The sequence below is a fragment of the Pleurodeles waltl genome, chromosome 11, assembly GCF_031143425.1.
Source record: "Pleurodeles waltl isolate 20211129_DDA chromosome 11, aPleWal1.hap1.20221129, whole genome shotgun sequence".
Classification (NCBI taxonomy): Eukaryota; Metazoa; Chordata; class Amphibia; order Caudata; family Salamandridae; genus Pleurodeles; species Pleurodeles waltl.
The window spans coordinates 62,791,955-62,811,480 of record NC_090450.1 but is presented as its reverse complement, the minus strand read 5'-3'; the positions used below and the strand labels follow the sequence as shown (position 1 = coordinate 62,811,480).

The following is a 19,526-nucleotide window of genomic DNA, read 5'->3' as shown; positions in this document are numbered from 1 at the left end:
GGATACCAATGGAAGTTGTTGACTTATCTTCCACAAATGGAATCCAGTTCATCATGTGGGTCCAACTGGCTGTAAAAAATCTATAAAATGCTACAACGTTAGGTATGCATGCACCAAGTGTGGCTGGTTGGGAATTAAACCAGCTGTACACCTAGAGATTGAACATGCTTTGCCCTCATGTAGGCCCACATGTAGGCAGCACTTATTCCTGACAGAATAGTCCTCAACATAACAGTTATTTCTTTCTTTTGAAGATTTACAAATGTCACTGTGTGGAAACAGGTGGTGAAACCTCCTTGGTGAATGGCAGATATCCATGCTGCTTCTGTGGAAGTAGGTAAAGATTATTGAGAATAATATCAAGGTTCCAGAAACAGCCAATGGTGTAAAACAGTATTGATAGTATAGCGTTAGGTCAAATAGAAGAAGAAAGCAACTAGTTGTCATTTGATTATTTGTGTTATTACTTGTATTACATTGTCTATCTATTGCTATACAGAAAATGTTGCAATTTAGATTACACACTTAAAATCAAGCGAAATATGGATCCCTTTATCTAGGACAGACCTATAGAATTCTATTTAAATGTGTTTCCCGTCTATTGCAGAATATTAGAAAATATACTGCTGACACAGTATTCATTCATTCAGTTTGATTAGCATTCCTGCCTGTGCTATTTCCTCCCAATTATGGTATAGCAATCAATTCAACTCATATATGCAGTGGCACATTCTCTATTTTATCCAATTTCAGATTACTCATTTTTAAATAATTCATCAGTCGAAGAGTCTCATAATGATGCATTTTCATTATTTTTCCATAGGCTCACCAGTCAAACTCGAAGGCAAACAAACTGTTCTGTATGGAGGCACAATGTTTCCCATTAATTTCAAAACACATACACTATTTATTTATTACAATTTCAGTAATGTGCATCAAAGTCCCCTTATTTTTATACAAAACATGTGTTTGATTGATGGTGGAGTCCCAGATTCCATATTTCTTAATGCTTGGTGAGAGCTCTTACAGTCTAAATTCATCAGATTAACACATGCTGCAATGAGAGCTGGAGGCTGAATGATAACGTCCTTGGCTTAATGCATGACGTGTTCTTCTGGGAAAAAAGCAAGACTCTGTACCTCTATTTTTATTGCTGATAATATATGTATCACCAGGTCAGTGAATGGGTCACAGAACCAAGGTATGGTGAAGAAAGGCAAGATGACCATATCTTTAAGGTTTAATGAGATTACCAAAAGGCCTGTAAGAAGCCTCCAAGTTTTTTAAAATCCAACAAAATGTCAACATATTTGCTCTGCTCTTTCTCTGAAAAGCTCTCAGGAGCATGGTTTCTAAGGATTATGTCAAGCAGAGGTTACGAAATCCAATTGCTAGGGAAGAGTCTATAAGGGTCTCTTTACGAGTCGAGTGGAGCACTATCCATCATGGCCAGGGGTGGCGAGGTAACAGGAGGAAAAGCAGATAGAAATTAAGGCCCATATTTATTCGTTTTTAGCACCTCATTTGCGCCGCTTTTTGATGCAAAAATAGCGCAAACTTACAAAATACATTTGTATTTTGCAAGTTTGCGCTGTTTTTGTGTCCAAAAATTACGCAAAAGCGGCACTAAAGAAGTATAAATATGGGCCTAAATGTCTAAATAAATATCCCCAGCATCTGGAAAATCATGCAGTTTGAATAGGTACATTTGGGTCCTGCATGTTATTATCCAGCCCGAGGCTGGAGACACCGGATGCCTGCTAATTGGGTTCAAGGGTACCTGACCGGCTCACAAAATTTCCTTTCGGGTAATGGGTCCTCTCATAATGAGCACAGGCGCTGGAGGTAGGAGTGCTGCAGCACCCCAAATAATCCTGCTGGAGTTCAGAAGGGGAAATGAGCAAAAAAGATGCATTAAAAATTGAGTCTTTCTCTTGTTACATTTTCTGTGGGTTCAATGCCAGAGGCCAAATGTCAGGCTATGTCTTCTGACAAATTGTTACTTAGGGCCATATGTAGGAACACATTTTTGGATAGACACAGAATGGGAAAAACCTTTTGATACATCTGGCCCCTAATCTTTTAACAAGGAGATTGGTGTTTACTTTTCATTGTTCTGACTAAAACGTTTGAGGACATTGTAAATTGAACTATGTGGCAATCGTGCTGGTGCACATGGACAGTGAAATGAAAGGCTATAGAATGCCATTTTTAACACAACATTCAAATACCTGTAAATATACTGTACAAATATTTCAAAATGTGAAAGCATTAAAAAAAGAAAAAAAAATGAAGCACTTTTTTTTATAACTCTGAAGTGTGATAGAAACAAAGATTTTAATAGCATCAAAACAAATCCAGATACCTTTACTTAGTGATATAGGGAAATAATAAACATTCACTGAACCCTGATATCCATGCAGTCATCTGTGCCTATGTAGTTTTATCAGAAAAACTGCATGTCAGTGAAAATTCAGTTGCCATTTCTAAGATAATGTGCCGTCTTTAGTAATATATTTGCAACAGGGTGCTCCAAAATGCACCACTGGCCATTCCCCTGCTGAATGTTCAGGGCCCATTTGCAGAACTTATTCTTTGTGTGACGCTTGGACTTTTCACAATCCCTGTGACTTTAGTGATGTAACACTGACACCAGCACCCCCACTCTGATAATTGTTCCAGCACCATGAGGCCATATATGGAGAGTGCTGCTTGTGTTAGTATGCAGTGTCAATATGATGTTCAGCTCATATGATGAATGGCTCAGAATAGCTCATTGTACTTAACCCAACAACCTATTACCCTGACATTATATATATTTTCAGAAAAGTTAAATCTTTTACTACAGTTTTAGGTCATGAATTGGAACTTTCTTTATTCCCAAGAAGTTTTCCTTTCTGTAAAATGTTGCTTCTCACTATTAGTAGGTGATCCTTGATCATGTACATGTAATGGTCACATGGAGGAACACATGAGGCAAAGACAAGCCACTTGTGACTAGTGACATAAAGGTGCGATCACAAGGAGAGAGATGAGACCCATTAAATTACAAAATGGCAGACAGAAGAATATGTATCCAAATGGTTTATGCATATGGTGTATGAGCATGGTAAGCTTTTACTTTACATTGAAATGGTATAGGCAATTTGTATATGCTTCTAGTAAAAAATAATGGTATTGACATTTTCAGCTCATTTTGCACTTAAAGAACCTTGAAAAGGCGTATGGGCAACAATTAGAAAGCAAATATAAGCTGTGTGTGGTTTTGAGAATGAAACCAAAGTGCACTGAAACAAATGTGTGCATTCCATAGGAGTCGTACAATAAAGATTTCAAAATTAAATTGTAGTTACAGCTGAAAAATGACGTGTGAATCAAAGGCACCATTGGGATCTAACAGCGAACACCCTAAAATACAGGTCATGGCGGCAATAAACATATCACTGAAAGGACTGTAACTAAATTTAATTTCAATGGATCCAAATACTATGAGTGGACCTCACAATTAGTAGATTATGTTGGAAGGATAGTATAGAGATAAAAAATACATATTTTAAAAGCGCTTTGCAACAGGCTTATAATGGAAACTTCAATGCAAAGAGATGGTCCTGGAGCAGACCAAATATTGACCGATTTCAAATAGGAGATGGGGTGTTTATAGCAGTATATGGGGCAAAATTAATAGGCAAAATTAATAGGTCTGTCAGTTCTTGGGAACAAACACGGCCACAGACCTCAATTAGAAGTGTGTCCCTTTATTACGTAGATACCCTCAAGCTAGGTTACTGCTCCTTTAATTACATGCCGCAAGTGACATTTTCATAAATGTGGGCAGTCGCTTATGCTTTTGTGCAGGCGTAGCTCTTCCACCTCACCTTTAAGCCAGAAAATGCTGATAATATTAATTAAATCATCATCATCATGAAAGTGTCATGTCAGTGATCAAGGGTCCCACCCTCACCAGGACAGTAAATGTGTGTTTGTGTCTTCCTTCACAGGTATTGAAACAGAAAAAGGGTATTTCTAAATGTACATTGATGCACACCAACATGTGCTTGCTACCGCACCCGTGGCTTTCCGCGTTCAGCATCAAGGACAGCCAGGACACCTCTGCACCCAGACCCCACAAGCCAGGTAAAATTGGTCGTACTGGTGCACCTTCGTACTGGTACCCACACAGCCTAACTACTAGTGGGTTCCTCTGAACTCACCCAAGAAGTCACCCAGGGTCACCAGCAAATTTTCCCATTCACCGCAATGGTAAAGTTTGACAGCTTGTGGATGTACTGATTTTCTTTCCGCTCTAAAATCCATAATTCCAGTTATACCTATCTTATTTACTCTGTTTTGATGTCTAAAGTTATATAAAAATCTGCTTTATTTTTTTATAAATTGGTGTAAATTAATTATCGTCCTTGTTGTTACTCTGAAATGCTTAATACATGTTGCTCTACTAAAGCCTGACTGCTCTTTGCCATACTGCCAGGACCGAGCTAAGGATGTATTATTGTGAATCCAAAGGACCATCTTTGGGGTATTGTAGAGTAATTCATAGTGAAGCCACACCAGCATTTCCTACAGCCAGGGTTCGATATTTTAAAGTATCACAAGGCCCTGGGTGCCTAACCTAAGCTAAGCTTTTCCTTCCTGTTAATATTTGTGGGTTCAGCCTACATGCCTCAAGGGCGGTCAGATATCAGGTGATTATAATTTTTGAGACAGGAGTATAGCATAATTATCTGTAGCATCATTATATTATTTGACCCAGTGTTTACATTTAGGCATTGGCCCTTTACCCCCAACTAATTGCAATCGCGCTCCTGGCTTATAGGGGGCTATAGCAGTGTATCTCTGGAGGGGATCCCTTCACATATCCCAACAAGGAAAGGAACAGGGATGATTCCACAACAATATCTGTCCTTTTCATCCCGTCTGTCAGTTCTTCTTTCCAATAGGCTACTATTGATGTACATTTCAAAGCCATATGTATAAAGTTGCAGCTGAGGCTGTTACATCTAGAGCAATTTGTATCCGTCTGATGCCCTTTGCACATAGCCGTGGTGTAGCATGTATGCTGTATATATTTAAAACGTAGGGGAATGTGTTTACTATTACGAGTGGTTTCGTGAATCTACGAACAACAGTACTTCAGTTGTATGCTGTCCTAATTCTTCTTTCCATGTAAATCTATCCTCCCCTTTACCCTTTAGTCTTTCAAGCACTATGTTATTGTAAATTGCAGTAATTATTCTACACTAGTGTGCTTTTCCAAGTATTTCTTAGCGCATTTGGTTCTCCTGGGAATCATTCCAACTATATAAAAGGATCTATTTCTGTTTGCACCTGGACTAAAACATGTTTCTGTGACCTAGCTCAGTTCTCTCGGTTGCCCTAATGTTTTTCTAACTGTTTGTTGATTGCGATGCTTGTCTTCAGATTCAATGAAAATGCATTAATATTTTGGTGGAGTTGACCTTTGGAAAACAGTAAAAAAATAACTACCTAAATAAATAAATAATGTTTTGTCTTAACTACAAAACATTTCTAAAGAGACAAACTTGTTTTTCTTCTGTGACCATATTTTAGTGTATATTAATTGCAAAAAGGTATACATGTACATGTATTCGTATTAATGTAAATCGTTTTGAAAGGATAAGGTTGTTTTCTTAGAACAGAAAGTATATTGTGTTTTTGAAAGGCCTGTGGTATTAGGCCAGGCTCTGCATGAAGACCTTTGGAGAGATGGATGGGATCGCATTGGGTTCATGGTCAGGCAGAGAGACACCATTAATCATATCCAGCATGTACTGTGGGCAAGAGTGATTGGCAGAAATCATGACCATACGCCGTGCCCCTCCAGCACCTGAATGCCTGGCTTTAAGTTATACAGCAAGTAATCATGGATAAAGTAGTGGGCATGTGGCATGGAAAAAGGACATGCCTAATACCCAGTGTGGGTGAGGTATAACCACAGGTCTTTCCTACTGTGTACTGTGAGAAAGGGTATTTGGCCCACTGTGAGGTGAACTCTATACCATATGTTTAGTGCATTAACAATACAGCAGGAGCATAGGGATAATACACTGAGAGATGAAAGGCTACTCCCTTTGTGCAATATCAACAAGGCTCGGAAATATTGCTGTGCCCGGTGAGTTCTGCATGCTTGGGTAACATCTACCTCTTTGAAGTCCTCACTCAAAGATGGTATTTGGGACTCCGAGCTTTCTTTTTTTCTCTGTCTTCCCCTGGCTGGTCTATACAGCCCCAATTCCATAATATGGCATCTCAGAGCATTTTTTGCACCCCGCATTGCCTACTTCAGCAAGGTTCTCACTGCAAAATAGAACCATGATTACAAAGAAGAAAATAAAGAAGATCAGCAGCCCAGGTTGTAATTGTATCATTTAATTGGCAATCAGGAAAGCTTTTAATCAAGAGGAGATAATTTTGTGCTGCTGGAAACTCACAGCTGGACTGTGGGGATTAGGGAAGGGACTGGAAGTGAGTGAAGTTAAACTGTGCACAAGGTGGCAAAGAGATAAGTTGCTATATAGATGTATGTGCTCTCTAAATACTTGTGACTTCATTTCAGTACACTGTTTGCATAAGGGTCACATGGCCACCTCTGGTATCATCAGTGACTGGCTTCCAAGGCAAAATGGATAGAACACAGTGGGACTGCAATTGCCATCATATTCTCTCCATGTACATCGGACATGGGTAGCAGAGAAAGACCAAACAAAAGAGAACAAACAATCAAGCTGATCGTGGCCCAACCTAATGGCCTGCTTCTGCATCTGTAACTGCCTGTGTATCTCCTTACGTTAAGTGGCCAACTAGTTTAGGCAACTGAATACACACACCCTAAACTTTATAAGGACCACAACCTTCAACGATCTACATTATCTGCGTTGTGCATTTCCTATCCTTATCATGTAATGCTCCCATTCAGATGCATATTGCTTGTTGCAACGAGTGTGATGGAATCTAGGGACATCAAAAAAACAACCTAGGATTCTGGAAACTCAGGGACAGAGGTGGTGTGGCAGTTACTTGACTTCTGGTATTTGCAGTAGATATGGTGGGATCATACTCGTGGAGAATGAGGCAGACTTGGTGTAGGCCCTCTAATGTGGCATGTTACATATGCTGTGATGCAGGAAGGTTTGAGTAGCTCAGTGCGCTTCTCAATGATACATCACTGCCTGAAGCATCCCGTGTTCTATTTCCACTGTTTCCTTCAGTGGTATAGATTTAAGACATCAAAAAAAGATCTTCATTGGATATCAATCTTTTGGAGAAGAGCACAGTAATGCTTTGACTTTATGGAAGCTTGCTATTAGAGCAGCGTAATTTCGGCTCCACCCTTACACGTCACAAATATGCAATATATAAGTGCACTTGGCAAAACATACTTTGTGTGTTCTGAGGTTAATAATGTAAAATCTTTCACTTGAACTCCATACAGGAGTGCATTTACTTTAGAAGTATAAAATCATATACTCTGTGTGAGAAAAAAGAGCTTTTTCAGTGTCCCCTCACTTTTTGCCCCCATTTTTGACTGATATTGGTGTTTTCTGACTCTGATTGTGCACTGGGCTCTGCTAACCAGTGTTCTGATTAAACGGTATGTGGTGAATAGGTGTAATTACAATTGATACCGGCAGCCTACTTGTAAGTCCCTAGTATATGGTAGAGCATGTAGGCCCAGTAGATTTAATGTACTTAAGCATGCGCTGCTGTGGTGCCTACTGTTATTTTATAAGCCAGTCCTGCCATGCAGGCTGCTTTTAAATCTAAATTCGACTTTGGAATTAAAAGTACTTCCAAAATCCAAAACTACCTTATCTTTACGTATAAGTCACCCCTAAGGTCTACCCCAGGTGCTACAACAGTAGGATGCATTGTAATAATAAGCAGAGACATTATACAAAAATGTTTTATATGCCCTGGTGAGGGAAAACTGCCAATTCCATGTTTCCCCATTGTAGCACTGTAGCTCCATAGGCTAACATGGGAAGACTTTATTAAACTTTAATAAAGTCTAGTTTTTGACAGAAGTGAGCTAGAACAGTCATTCAAGGTGTCAAAAGGATAGTTACACTAAATCAACCACCTAGCCAAGGTTACAGTTATTATAACTAGTACAGGAAAATATTTTAGAACTCTTTCCTAAAGCTACTTAAAATCAGCCCTGTAGCAGCCTCTCCTGATTGGTCAGCCTTTGACAGCCTGTGCAATGCTGCTCTGATGAGGTGTGAAGGTGCCTGGGCTGAAACAAAGGAGATGTGTGGGAGAAGATCTGCAGCAGTTTTATTACTCTAATAGTGAATAATATAATATTATTTACTATCAGTGTAATTTAAAAAAAAACTGGAAAGCAAGGAAAGTGAATCCCCAATCAACATCCATAAGAACGAGCTGCCAGTTGCTTAACATAGGCCCCTTGGTGAAGGGGGCCGAGCTCCAGGTGGCCCCCTGAGCACAGTACCCTGGCCTGAGCGCTCCTGACTGAGTCCGGAGGGGTGCCTCTCTGTGTTCCATGCAGGGGAGGCCTCAAGTTTGGATACGTCTCTAAGAGCTCCCCCTGGGACACTGCCACTGATTTTGTAATCTCTGGGGCCGGGGGTCGCAAAGGCAGTACCTGGGGTCGCAAGGGGCAAGCCAGTGCCCGCAGCTGAGACCACTGGTGACCTCTAAATTACGTCCCTGACCCAGAACCAATATATGACTTGCACCTTGAAATGGTTTTTCATTGCACACCGGTATAGAGCAATTCATATGGTAAAATACGAAGAGTGAAAAATAGGTATCAAGGAATCTTATGTATTTCTTAAATGGCCACAAGATATGGAGTTTAGAAGAAGTGGTTAGTTGCACATCATTGAAATTATGGGTGCTCTTACTAGCATGTGAATTAGAGGCCATTTCTCAAAATGCCTTCTTTCTTACACACTGGATTACATTTGGAAAGCACAAATGCAGAGAAATACAATTGGTAGTAATACGTGTTCTACTATTCTGTGTTCCCAGAACTCTCCTGATATAAATGGTACCACTCTTGTGTGGGTAGGGCTAGAACCCACAACGGGAAAAGTCCCAAACTGCAACATGGACCCTTAAACTTTTTCCATCCGGAACCTAGGGAATCCTAGAAAACCTACACATTTTTTAAAACTAGACACTAAGGGAAATCCAGGATTGGGTGACTTGCGAGGCTATCACCAGGTTGTTTTACCCAGATTCCCTGCAAACCTCAAACTTAACTAAAAACTTCCTTCCACCCAGCATTTCCCTAAATCTTCTGATAAAAATGGTAACTCACTTGTGTGGGTAGGTCAAGTGCCGCAACAGGAAATGGACCAAAACGCAACATGGATACAGCAATCATTTAACAATTTGGCTTTGTCTTAGTGAGAACTGTTCGGAAAGTCCTCCCTTTCTTACCCATGTCAACCTGGAAGACAGTTGTCCATGCATTAATCAAAGCCAGACTGGTCTACTGGAATTCTGCCTACTTAGGACTTCCTAGCTATCTGATACAGAGATTATAAGTTATTCAAAATGCTGCTATAAGGCCCATACATCTATCTCCACATGCTAATTGCAGTCATTTTCATTAATTGAATGCTCCTGCATCCACAGCATCTTAGAAGACATCACAGCTCTTGATCTATCACAATTTTTCCTTTCCTCTAGTGCCATGGTTGATCACATTTTTGACCCAGTCTTTTATGATCTAAAAACATTGGTAATTTAAATCTTCCTATCCTTTGACATGGTCAGACCATTGGGTTGTGTACTTCTTCATTTCCTTCCCTGTGTCAACTTCAGGGCAGTGTGCGCTCTACGGGCGACAAGAATGCAAAAACCTAACAGTTTCAAGCTAATACAATTTATGCATTGTGATGATATGACGTTGTTTAACCTTTTGCATTGCAGAGTTTAATCTTAAAGACTTATGTTCAGCATGCATATAAATACTGTTCACATGCTATGTACTGCTGCAGGTTTCCAGACTGTGTCAGGGTGTGGTCCCCTTCCAGGGCCTTCTAGAAGCTTTCCCTGCAGCATGCCTGGGTGTGGTTTGTGGGCTGGGCCAAGACTCTATATAAGGGAGCCAGCCCAGCTCTACGTGCTCACTATTCAGAGGTCCCGGTGCAGAGCAGTAGCAACTTCCTGAGCTCCTGTTCCGGTGGCCTACTTTGATCTTCCAGGCCTCTGCCCTTCATTTACATTGGTGATCCTTAATCAGGGCGGTAAGACGGAGGTTGGGCTGGGCTCCCGACCCCGTTATCGAGGACGCTCGAGTTCTTGGGCCTAATTCTTGCATGATAAACCATTTTAACTCTTGCGCGTGTGAATGTGCGCTTGGGCGTTTCGTGGCATTTGCATGCTGATACTCGAATCGGCAAGACGCACGATTCATGTTCTTGTAATTTAACCCTTGATATTCATTGTGCGCTACCATTTCTTGACAGTTACATGGTGACATTCGAATCTGCAAGACGCGCAATTCATGTTCTTGTGATTTAACCCTTGATGTTTACTGTGCGCTACCATTCCTTGACAGTTTCATGGTGGCATTCGAATCGGCAAGACGCGCGATTCATGTTGTTGTGATTTAACCCTTGATATTCATTGTGTGCTACCATTCCTTGACAGTTTCATGGTGGCATTCGAATCTGCAAGACGCGCGATTCATGTTGTTGTGATTTAACCCTTGATATTCATTGTGCGCTACCATTCCTTGACAGTTTCATGGTGGCATTCGAATCGGCAAGACGTGCGATTCATGTTCTTGTGATTTAACCCTTGACATTCATTGTGCGCTACCATTCCTTGACAGTTACATGGTGGCATTCGAAGCGGCAAGACGCGCGATTCATGTTCTTGTGATTTAACCCTTGATATTCATTGTGCACTACCAATCCTGGGCAGTTACATGGTGGCATTCGAATCGGCAAGACGTGTGATTCATGTTCTTGTGATTTAACCCTTGATATTCATTGTGCGCTACCAATCCTGGGCAGTTACATGGTGGTATTCGAATCGGCAAGACGCGCAATTCTTTCCTCGTGCTTAATTCATGTTATTCATTGTACGCTACCATTCCTTGGCAGTTACATGGTGGCATTCGAATCGGCAAGACACGCAATTCTTTCCTCGTGCTTAATTCATGTTATTCATTGTACGCTACCATTCCTTGGCAGTTACATGGTGGCATTTGAATCAGCAAGACGCGCGATTCTTTCCTCGTGCTTAATTCATGTTATTAATTGTGCGCTACCATTCCTTGACAGTTACATGGTGGCATTCGAATCTGCAAGACGCGCGATTCTTTCATTGTGCTTAATTCATGTTATTCATTGTGCGCTTCCATTCTAAAGCATTTAGTTGGAAGTTTTCGAGTTGACAAGTCGCGTGATTTATTCCTCAAATCTACGTGGTGTTATTCATGGTGCACAATCCTTCTATGGTGTTTACTATCTATGTGAAAATCTCCAAAGTGCGCAAATTCATGGTCCGACAATTTGAGAAAACAAAAAGGCCAGAGTTCTAGATGTAATGTGGTGTGTTCCTAATATGTTTTCTCAAAAATGATTCATATGATGGTTTAGAAATTATTCAGATTGTTTCCTGATTCTCATGCAAAGGAAAGTACTTGAATTTGAAAGTTTCATTTAACCATTTCTTGATTCCCTCACAGGTATCCAGTCATCTTGAAGCCTAGTCATTTTAAGTCTATGTTTAGGTTGTTTATGTTTTCAGAATGACGATGCTTGGAGTCATTACCTAGTACTGATTTCTTGTGATGTAATATTGATACTGTGTGTTTTAACTTTTGCTTCCTACAGGTCTCCTTCCCAGCTATTCCCTTCCTAATTCCCTTTTCCCCACTTGGACTCTCTTAGACTCTCTGACAAATCTAATCAGACTATTGGAGCTGTCTTGTGGTGGAAGTGTTGGGAACGTGCACAGACCCCGAGGATCTGGTGACTCTGACAGAATAGTGAGCCCACAAATTATTATCCTCCTGGTTTGTGTATGTTCTCAGCATGGCCACACTGGACGAGCTAGTCAAGGCTATCACTCAGCTCCAAGCAGAGGTGGTATCATCAAAAGATTTGGCAACTAGCCTAGCTGAGAGAGTGAGTCAGTTACAGGATAAGGTAGAGAAGAAGGAACAAAGTCCCACAGGTGTGTCTTGGCCAGGTACTTCTTCTCAGACTTCTTCTGGAGGTAATCCGACAAACATTTCCCTCAATGTTCCTTCAGCCATTCCTTTAGCTCTCCCAGAACGTTTCTCAGGTGACCCCTTGAAAGCGCAATCTTTCCTGGTTCAATTGGAATTACACTTCACCTGCAGACCACATACTTTCCCCGATGCCCAGTCCAAAGTAGCTTTCTTGTTATCATATCTGTCTGGAGATGCAGCTACCTCGGCTATTCCTCTTGTGCGTAAAGATAGTCCCCTGTTGTACAACTGGAGAAATTTTGTTCGCGAGTTTGAGCGAGTTTTTGATCGTAGAACTGTAACACTGTCAGCAGATCGTGAATTATTAGACTTATGCCAAGGGAATCAGGACTGAGGGCCTGATTACAACTTTGGCGGAGGGTGTTAATCCGTCCCAAATGTGACGGATATACCACCCGCCGTATTACGATTTCCATAGGATATAATGGACTCGTAATACGGCGGGTGGTATATCCATCACATTTGAGACGGATTAACACCCTCCGCCAAAGTTGTAATCAGGCCCTTAGTGTCATATTTAGCCAACTTTAATCAGCTGGTCGCTGAGACATCTTGGCCTGAAGAGAAACAAGTGGCCTTATTTTACAAGGGACTCAAAGAGGAGTTAAAAGATATCCTAGCTCAAATCGACCCGCAACCTACAGACTGTCAAGAATTGATAAACCTTGTCTTGAGGCTTGATCATCGTTTAACAGAACGAAAAGGAAAGTGCAAAAAGACCGAAAAATATTCTTGGCGTGTTCACGATAATAGAGACTCAAGAACTCCGAAAGAAAGAACGCCGGAACCGATGGAAATTGGAAACATCAGGAGACCTTTGACCAAAGATGAAAAGAACCTGCGTAGAAAGAATGGACAATGTCTCTATTGTGGGCGGAAGGGTCATTTTGCCAAAGATTGTCCAATCAAACCAAAGAGCAAACGAGGTCCAGTTCAGAAGGTTGCAGTCAATGCACAAATCGAGTCGGAAAACTAAAGCACCCAAGATGCAGAGAAGGGTTGCTCTTGGGTGTCACAGTGGACCCTTCACAATCTAGACATCTCAAACTGAGAATAAGAGTTCAGGTTAGGAAAAAGACCTATCTCAAGAAGGCTCTAGTCGATTCTGGGGCTACCTGGAACTTTGTTGACGCCCAATTGGTTCGTGCATGGGGGATCCCATGAATTGAAAAGAAGACCCCAAAAATCATCCAGGCAGTCGATGGAAAACTCTTGACTGGAGGTCCGGTAACTCTTCAGACTGTCCCCTTGTCGGTGATTTGTGAGGATAAGAATCAAAGAAAGAAACATAAAGAGAAACTCCTCCTTGTCGTGATCCATGCTACCCAATATTGGATTATCCTTTGCTTCCCATTGTTAACTCATCACAATCCAGAAATTAATTGGGCAGAACGAAAGGTCGTGTTCTCATCTGCGCTATGTAAAGAACAATGCCTCCAAAAGATTCAAGTATCAAAAGTTTGCAACTCTTACATAGCTACTGCTGCGGAGAAAGAAGTTCAGTTGCCCAAACAGTATTCATCTTACGAAGATGTATTTGATGAGAAAGAAGCAGAGAACTTACCTCCTCATAGATCTTATGACTGTCAAATTGATCTAGTCCCAGGTGGGATACTTCCCAACTGTCGTGTATATGCCCTGTCAGAACATGAAAATCAACACTTACGAAAATACCTAGATCAATTCTTGGAGAATGGTTTCATTCGGCCTTCTAAGTCTCCTGCAGCTTCTCCTTTGTTTTTTGTTCCGAAGGCGAATGGAGAACTTCGAAATTGTATTGACTATAGGGGTTTGAACAAAGTCACTGTCAAGAATAAATATCCTTTGCCCCTAATTCCGGTCTTACTAGAACAAGTAAATAAAGCAAATATCTACACGAAGCTTGATCTTCCAGGTGCTTATCATTTGGTCAGAATGAGAGAGGGTGACGAATGGAAAACAGTGTTCAAGACAAGATATGGCCTTTTTGAATACACCGTCATGCCTTTTGGTCCGTGTAATGCTCTGGCAGCATTTAAATTTTTCTTGAATGACGTTCTTAGAGAGTACCTCGACATATTTGCCATAGTCTACATCGATGACATTTTTATGTACTCAGACAATTAAAATGAACATGTCCAACATGTCAAGAAAATTTCAGCAGCACTTCGAAAGCATCATTTATATTGAAAACTAACCAAGTGCGAGTTTCATGTTACCACAGTTGAGTTTTTGGGGGTTATCCTTACCCCTCAAGGGATGGTGATGGCTGAAAAGAAAGTAAAGGCCGTATCTGATTGGCCCACCCCAAAAACTGTTTGTGATGTACAATGTTTTCTGGGGTTTGCAAATTATTACCATAGATTCATAAATCAATTCTCCCAGACAGTGGCTCCAATCACTAAGTTATTAAGAAAAAAGGAGACATTTGTATGGTCCCCAGAAGCTGACCAAGCCTTTTCAACTTTGAAAGAAGCTTTCTCCACTGCCCCAGTCTTGACTCATCCTGACGCGGATCAACCCTTCATAGTGGAAGCGGATGCTTCAGATATGGCAATAGGAGCGGTCTTGACGCAACGAAACAAGGACACTGGTCAACTTCATCCTGTAGCCTACATGTCTCGGAAGTTGAATGAAGCCGAACAGAACTATGTCATTGCTGAAAAAGAGCTTCTGGTGATTCGTGATGACTTTAAAGAATGGAGACATCATTTGTTGGGGGCCAAATACACTATCACGGTATACACTGATCATCGTAATCTTCAATTCATGAGTTCTGCCAGACTTTTGACTCCTCAGCAATTACGCTGGATGCTGTTTTTTGCCGAATTTGATTTTGTGGTAACCTTCCGGCCTGGTAAAGATAATCGCAAAGCTGACGCCTTGTCCTGCCAAGACTCTACCACGTTGCCTGCAGTTCAAACCTCCAGAGCTATCATTGCTTCCGACAAAGTCCCATGTATCATAAAGACTGAAGATTTCTTTGAAGACATCCGCAATTCTTTCACTGTTGATAAATGGCAGACATGGGCCCAAGCAGATCCCAAAAGGTCAATCAAGCAAGGACTACCTTTTCATGACGCTCGTTTGTTCATGCCCACTACCAAACTTCGCAAGATAGTGTTTCATTGGTTGCATGTTATACCTACGGCAGGTCACCCAGGTACTCCTAAAACTCTTGAATTAATCCAACGCTATTATTGGTGCCAACCCTAACAAAAGATGTAAAAGCAATGGTAAACAACTGCGAAGTCTGTGCTCGTACTAAAACAAGTCATTCAAAACCGAAAGGGTTGTTGCATCCACTCCCAACCCCAAGTCGTCCGTGGGAGCACATTTCTTTAGACTTTATTACCGGTCTGCCAGTGGTTCAACAGCATTTAGTAATTCTGGTGGTAGTAGATAGTCTCACAAATATGGACATTTCATTGCCTGTAAGAAATTGCCCACCTCCAGTGAACTGGCAACAATTTTACTGAATAGAGTGGTTCGTTATCATGAACTGCCAAAAATGATCCTCTCCGATCGGGGGTCGCAATTTGCCTCCAATTTCTGGAAGACATGGTGTAAAACACTCCAAGTGACATCTACACTATCTACTAGCCACCATCCTCAAACAGATGGTCAAACGGAGAGATTAAATCAGACTCTGAAGCAATACCTACGTGCCTACACTGAAAAAGCACTTCATTCTTGTACATCAATGCTCTGGTTAGCTGAGTTAGCCTACAATAACTCATTCCACACTTCTACTGGCGTTACACCCTTTTTTGGTTTGTTTGGCTATCATCCTGACACCTTGCCCATAACAATCCCTCAAGAAAGTTCTCTTACTCCAGCTGTGTCAGAAACCATTCATCATTTGCATCAAACCCAGAAATTGATTCAACAGCATTTAGAAAAGGCCAAACAAAAATACAAAAAGCATTATGACAAGAAACATTGTGAGGGAACCCAGTATCAACCAGGTGACAAAGTGTGGCTTTCCACAAAATATATAGACTTCAAAAAGAAGCACATGTTTAACCCCAAATTCATAGGTCCTTACACTGTCCTTCAGCAAATCAGTCCTGTGACCTATAAACTGCAATTGCCAAGATCATTACGGATTCATCCAGTATTCCATACTTCCCTCTTGAAAAAAACAGTCCAGAAGGTCCGCCCTCATCCAGCTCCAGTTCTCTTACAGGGAGAAGAAGAATACGAAGTCAAGAAAGTGTTGGATTCTAAAGTGAGAGGGCGTAACCTATGGTACTTAATCTCATGGAAAGGTTATGGCCCTGAAAGTAACTCATGGGTTTCCACATCTGATATCCATGCTCCAGTACTTGTAAGGCGCTTTCATCATCTCAATCCAGACAAACCAGGCCCTAGAGCGCGTCTGGGAGAGGGGAGTACTGTCAACATCAGGGCAGTGCGCGCACTACGGGCGACAAGAATGCAAAAACCCAACAGTTTCAAGCTAACATAATTTATGCATTGTGATGATATGACATTGTTTAACCTTTTGCATTCCAGAGTTTAATCTTAAAGACTTATGTTGAGCATGCATATAAATACTGTTCACATGCTATGTACTGCTGCAGGTTTCCAGACTGTGTTAGGGTGTGGTCCCCTTCCAGGGCCTTCTAGAAGCTTTCCCTGCAGCATGCCTGGGTGTGGTTTGTGGGCTGGGCCAAGACTCTATATAAGAGAGCCAGCCCAGCTCCACGTGCTCACTATTCAGAGGTCCCGGTGCAGAGCAGCAGTAACTTCCTGAGCTCCTGTTCCGGTGGCCTACTTTGATCTTCCAGGCCTCTGCCCTTCATTTACATTGGTGATCCTTAATCAGGGCGGTAAGACGGAGGTTGGGCTGGGCCCCGACCCCGTTATCGAGGACGCTCGAGTTCTTGGGCCTAATTCTTGCATGATAAACCATTTTAACTCTTGCGCGTGTGAATGTGCGCTTGGGCGTTTCGTGACATTTGCATGCTGATACTCAAAATGGCAAGACGCACAATTCATGTTCTTGTGATTTAACCCTTGATATTCATTGTGCGCTACCACTCCTTGACAATTTCATGGTGGCATTCGAATCGGCAAGACGCGCGATTCATGTTCTTGTGATTTAACCCTTGATGTTTATTGTGCACTACCATTCCTTGACAGTTTCATGGTGGCATTCGAAGCGGCAGGACGCGCAATTCATGTTCTTGTGATTTAACCCTTGATATTCATTGTGCGCTACCATTCCTTGACAGTTACATGGTGGCATTCGAATCGGCAGGACGTGTGATTCATGTTCTTGTGATTTAACCCTTGATATTCATTGTGCGCTACCAATCCTGGGCAGTTACATGGTGGTATTCGAATCAGCAAGACGCTCGATTCTTTCCTCGTGCTTAATTCATGTTATTCATTGTACGCTACCATTCCTGGGCAGTTACATGGTGGTATTCGAATCGGCAAGACGCGCAATTCTTTCCTCGTGCTTAATTCATGTTATTCATTGTACGCTACCATTCCTTGGCAGTTACATGGCGGCATTCGAATCGGCAAGACGCGCAATTCTTTCCTCGTGCTTTAATCATGTTATTCATTGTGCGCTACCATTCCTTGGCAGTTACATGGTGGCATTCGAATCGGCAAGACGCGCAATTCTTTCATCGTGCTTAATTCATGTCATTCATTGTGCGCTTCCGTTCTAAGGCCTTTACTTGGAGGTTTTCGAGTTGACAAGTCACGTGATTTATTCCTCGAATCTACGTGGTGTTATTCATGGTGCACAATCCTTCTATGGTGTTTACTATCTATGTGAAAATCTGCAAATGAGCAAATTCATGTTCCGACAATTTGAGAAAACAAAAAGGCCAGAGTTCTAGATGTAATGTGGTGTGTTCCTAATATGTTTTCTCAAAAATGATTCAATTGATGGTTTAGAAATTATTCAGATTGTTTCCTGATTCTCATGCAAAGGAAATTATTTGAATTTGAAAGTTTCATTTAACCATTTCTTGATTCCCTCACAGGTATCCAGTCATCTTGAAGCCTAGGCATTTTAAGTCTATGTTTAGGTTGTTCAGGTTTTCAGAATGACGATGCTTAGAGTCATTACCTAGTACTGATTTCTTGTGCAGTAATTTTGATACTGTGTGTTTTGACTTTTGCTTCCTAGAGGTCTCCTTCCCAGCTGTTCCCTTCCTAATTCCCTTTTCCCCACTTGGACTCTCTTAGACTCTCTGAAAAATCTAATCAGAGTATGGAGCTGTCTTGTGGTGGAAGTGTTGGGTACGTGCACAGACCCCAAGGATCTGGTGACTCTGACACCCTGTCAGCGAGACCAGATCCTCGGGGCTTGTGCATGTTCCCAACATGTAAACCTTTTGGCAGCTCCAAACTCCACTAGTAATATAGCACAGAGTTAAAGAATGGCCAAGTGGGGGAATGGGTTTTGGGTTGGGAACAGTGGGGAAGGAGACCTGTGGAAGCAAGAGTTAAACAACACAATTGCAAGATTAATCACAATGACTTTCAATAAGTTTTGTTTCAAATAAACACTTATACTGAAAACATGAATGGCCTAAGGCTTCACTATAACTAGGCCTCAAGAATCTAGGTACCAGGAAATCAAGAAAAGGTTATGCAAGGTTTTCATATGAACATTCCAGAATTAACATATTATATTTTTGCACAATAAACGCTCTCCAAATAGTTCTTAGAGTAGTCATTGCATTGTAACAAGAATCAAAGAACACATGGTTATTCCTCTGCATGAATGAACTGTACTAGATTCATGAATAACACGGCTACGTCACTCTCTGATTAAGAGTTCCAAGACTCAAAAGTTCCGGAAATATTATGCACCTTAATCAAACTTGCACTTCTAAATTTCAATGTCTAGAAATGATCGCACACTCTGCCGATCTGTATTTCAAAGGTTAAATGCCTGGAATGAATTGCGCACACTGTTGCCGATTCGATTATCAAGAACCAAATGCCATGAAGTGATTGCACGCTCTGCCGATCTGAATACCAAGAAGTAAATGCCAGGATTGAATCGCGCACACTGTTGCCGATTCGGACTTCATGATACAAATGCCATGAAATGATCGCTCACACTGCCGATCTGAATGCCAAGAAGTAAATGCCAGGATTGAATTGCGCACACTGTTGCCGATTCGGAATTCACGATACAAATGCCATGAAATGATCGCGCGCATTGCCGATCTGAATGCCCAGAAGTAAATGCTAGGAATGAATTGTGCACACTGTTGCCGATTCGGTCTTCACGATACAAATGACATGAAAT

At 41.4% G+C, this 19,526-nt stretch overlaps 1 long non-coding RNA gene across 1 annotated transcript in view; it reads right to left on the bottom strand.

Annotated features, from left to right (window-relative positions):
- Positions 1-221: 221 nt before the first annotated feature.
- The window catches only part of LOC138266558 (uncharacterized), a 244,278-nt gene continuing 224,973 nt past the window's right edge, over positions 222-19,526 (bottom strand). The window contains exon 3 of the long non-coding RNA XR_011199546.1: positions 222-325. This is a non-coding gene — a long non-coding RNA (uncharacterized lncRNA). The remainder of the gene's footprint in view (positions 326-19,526) is intronic.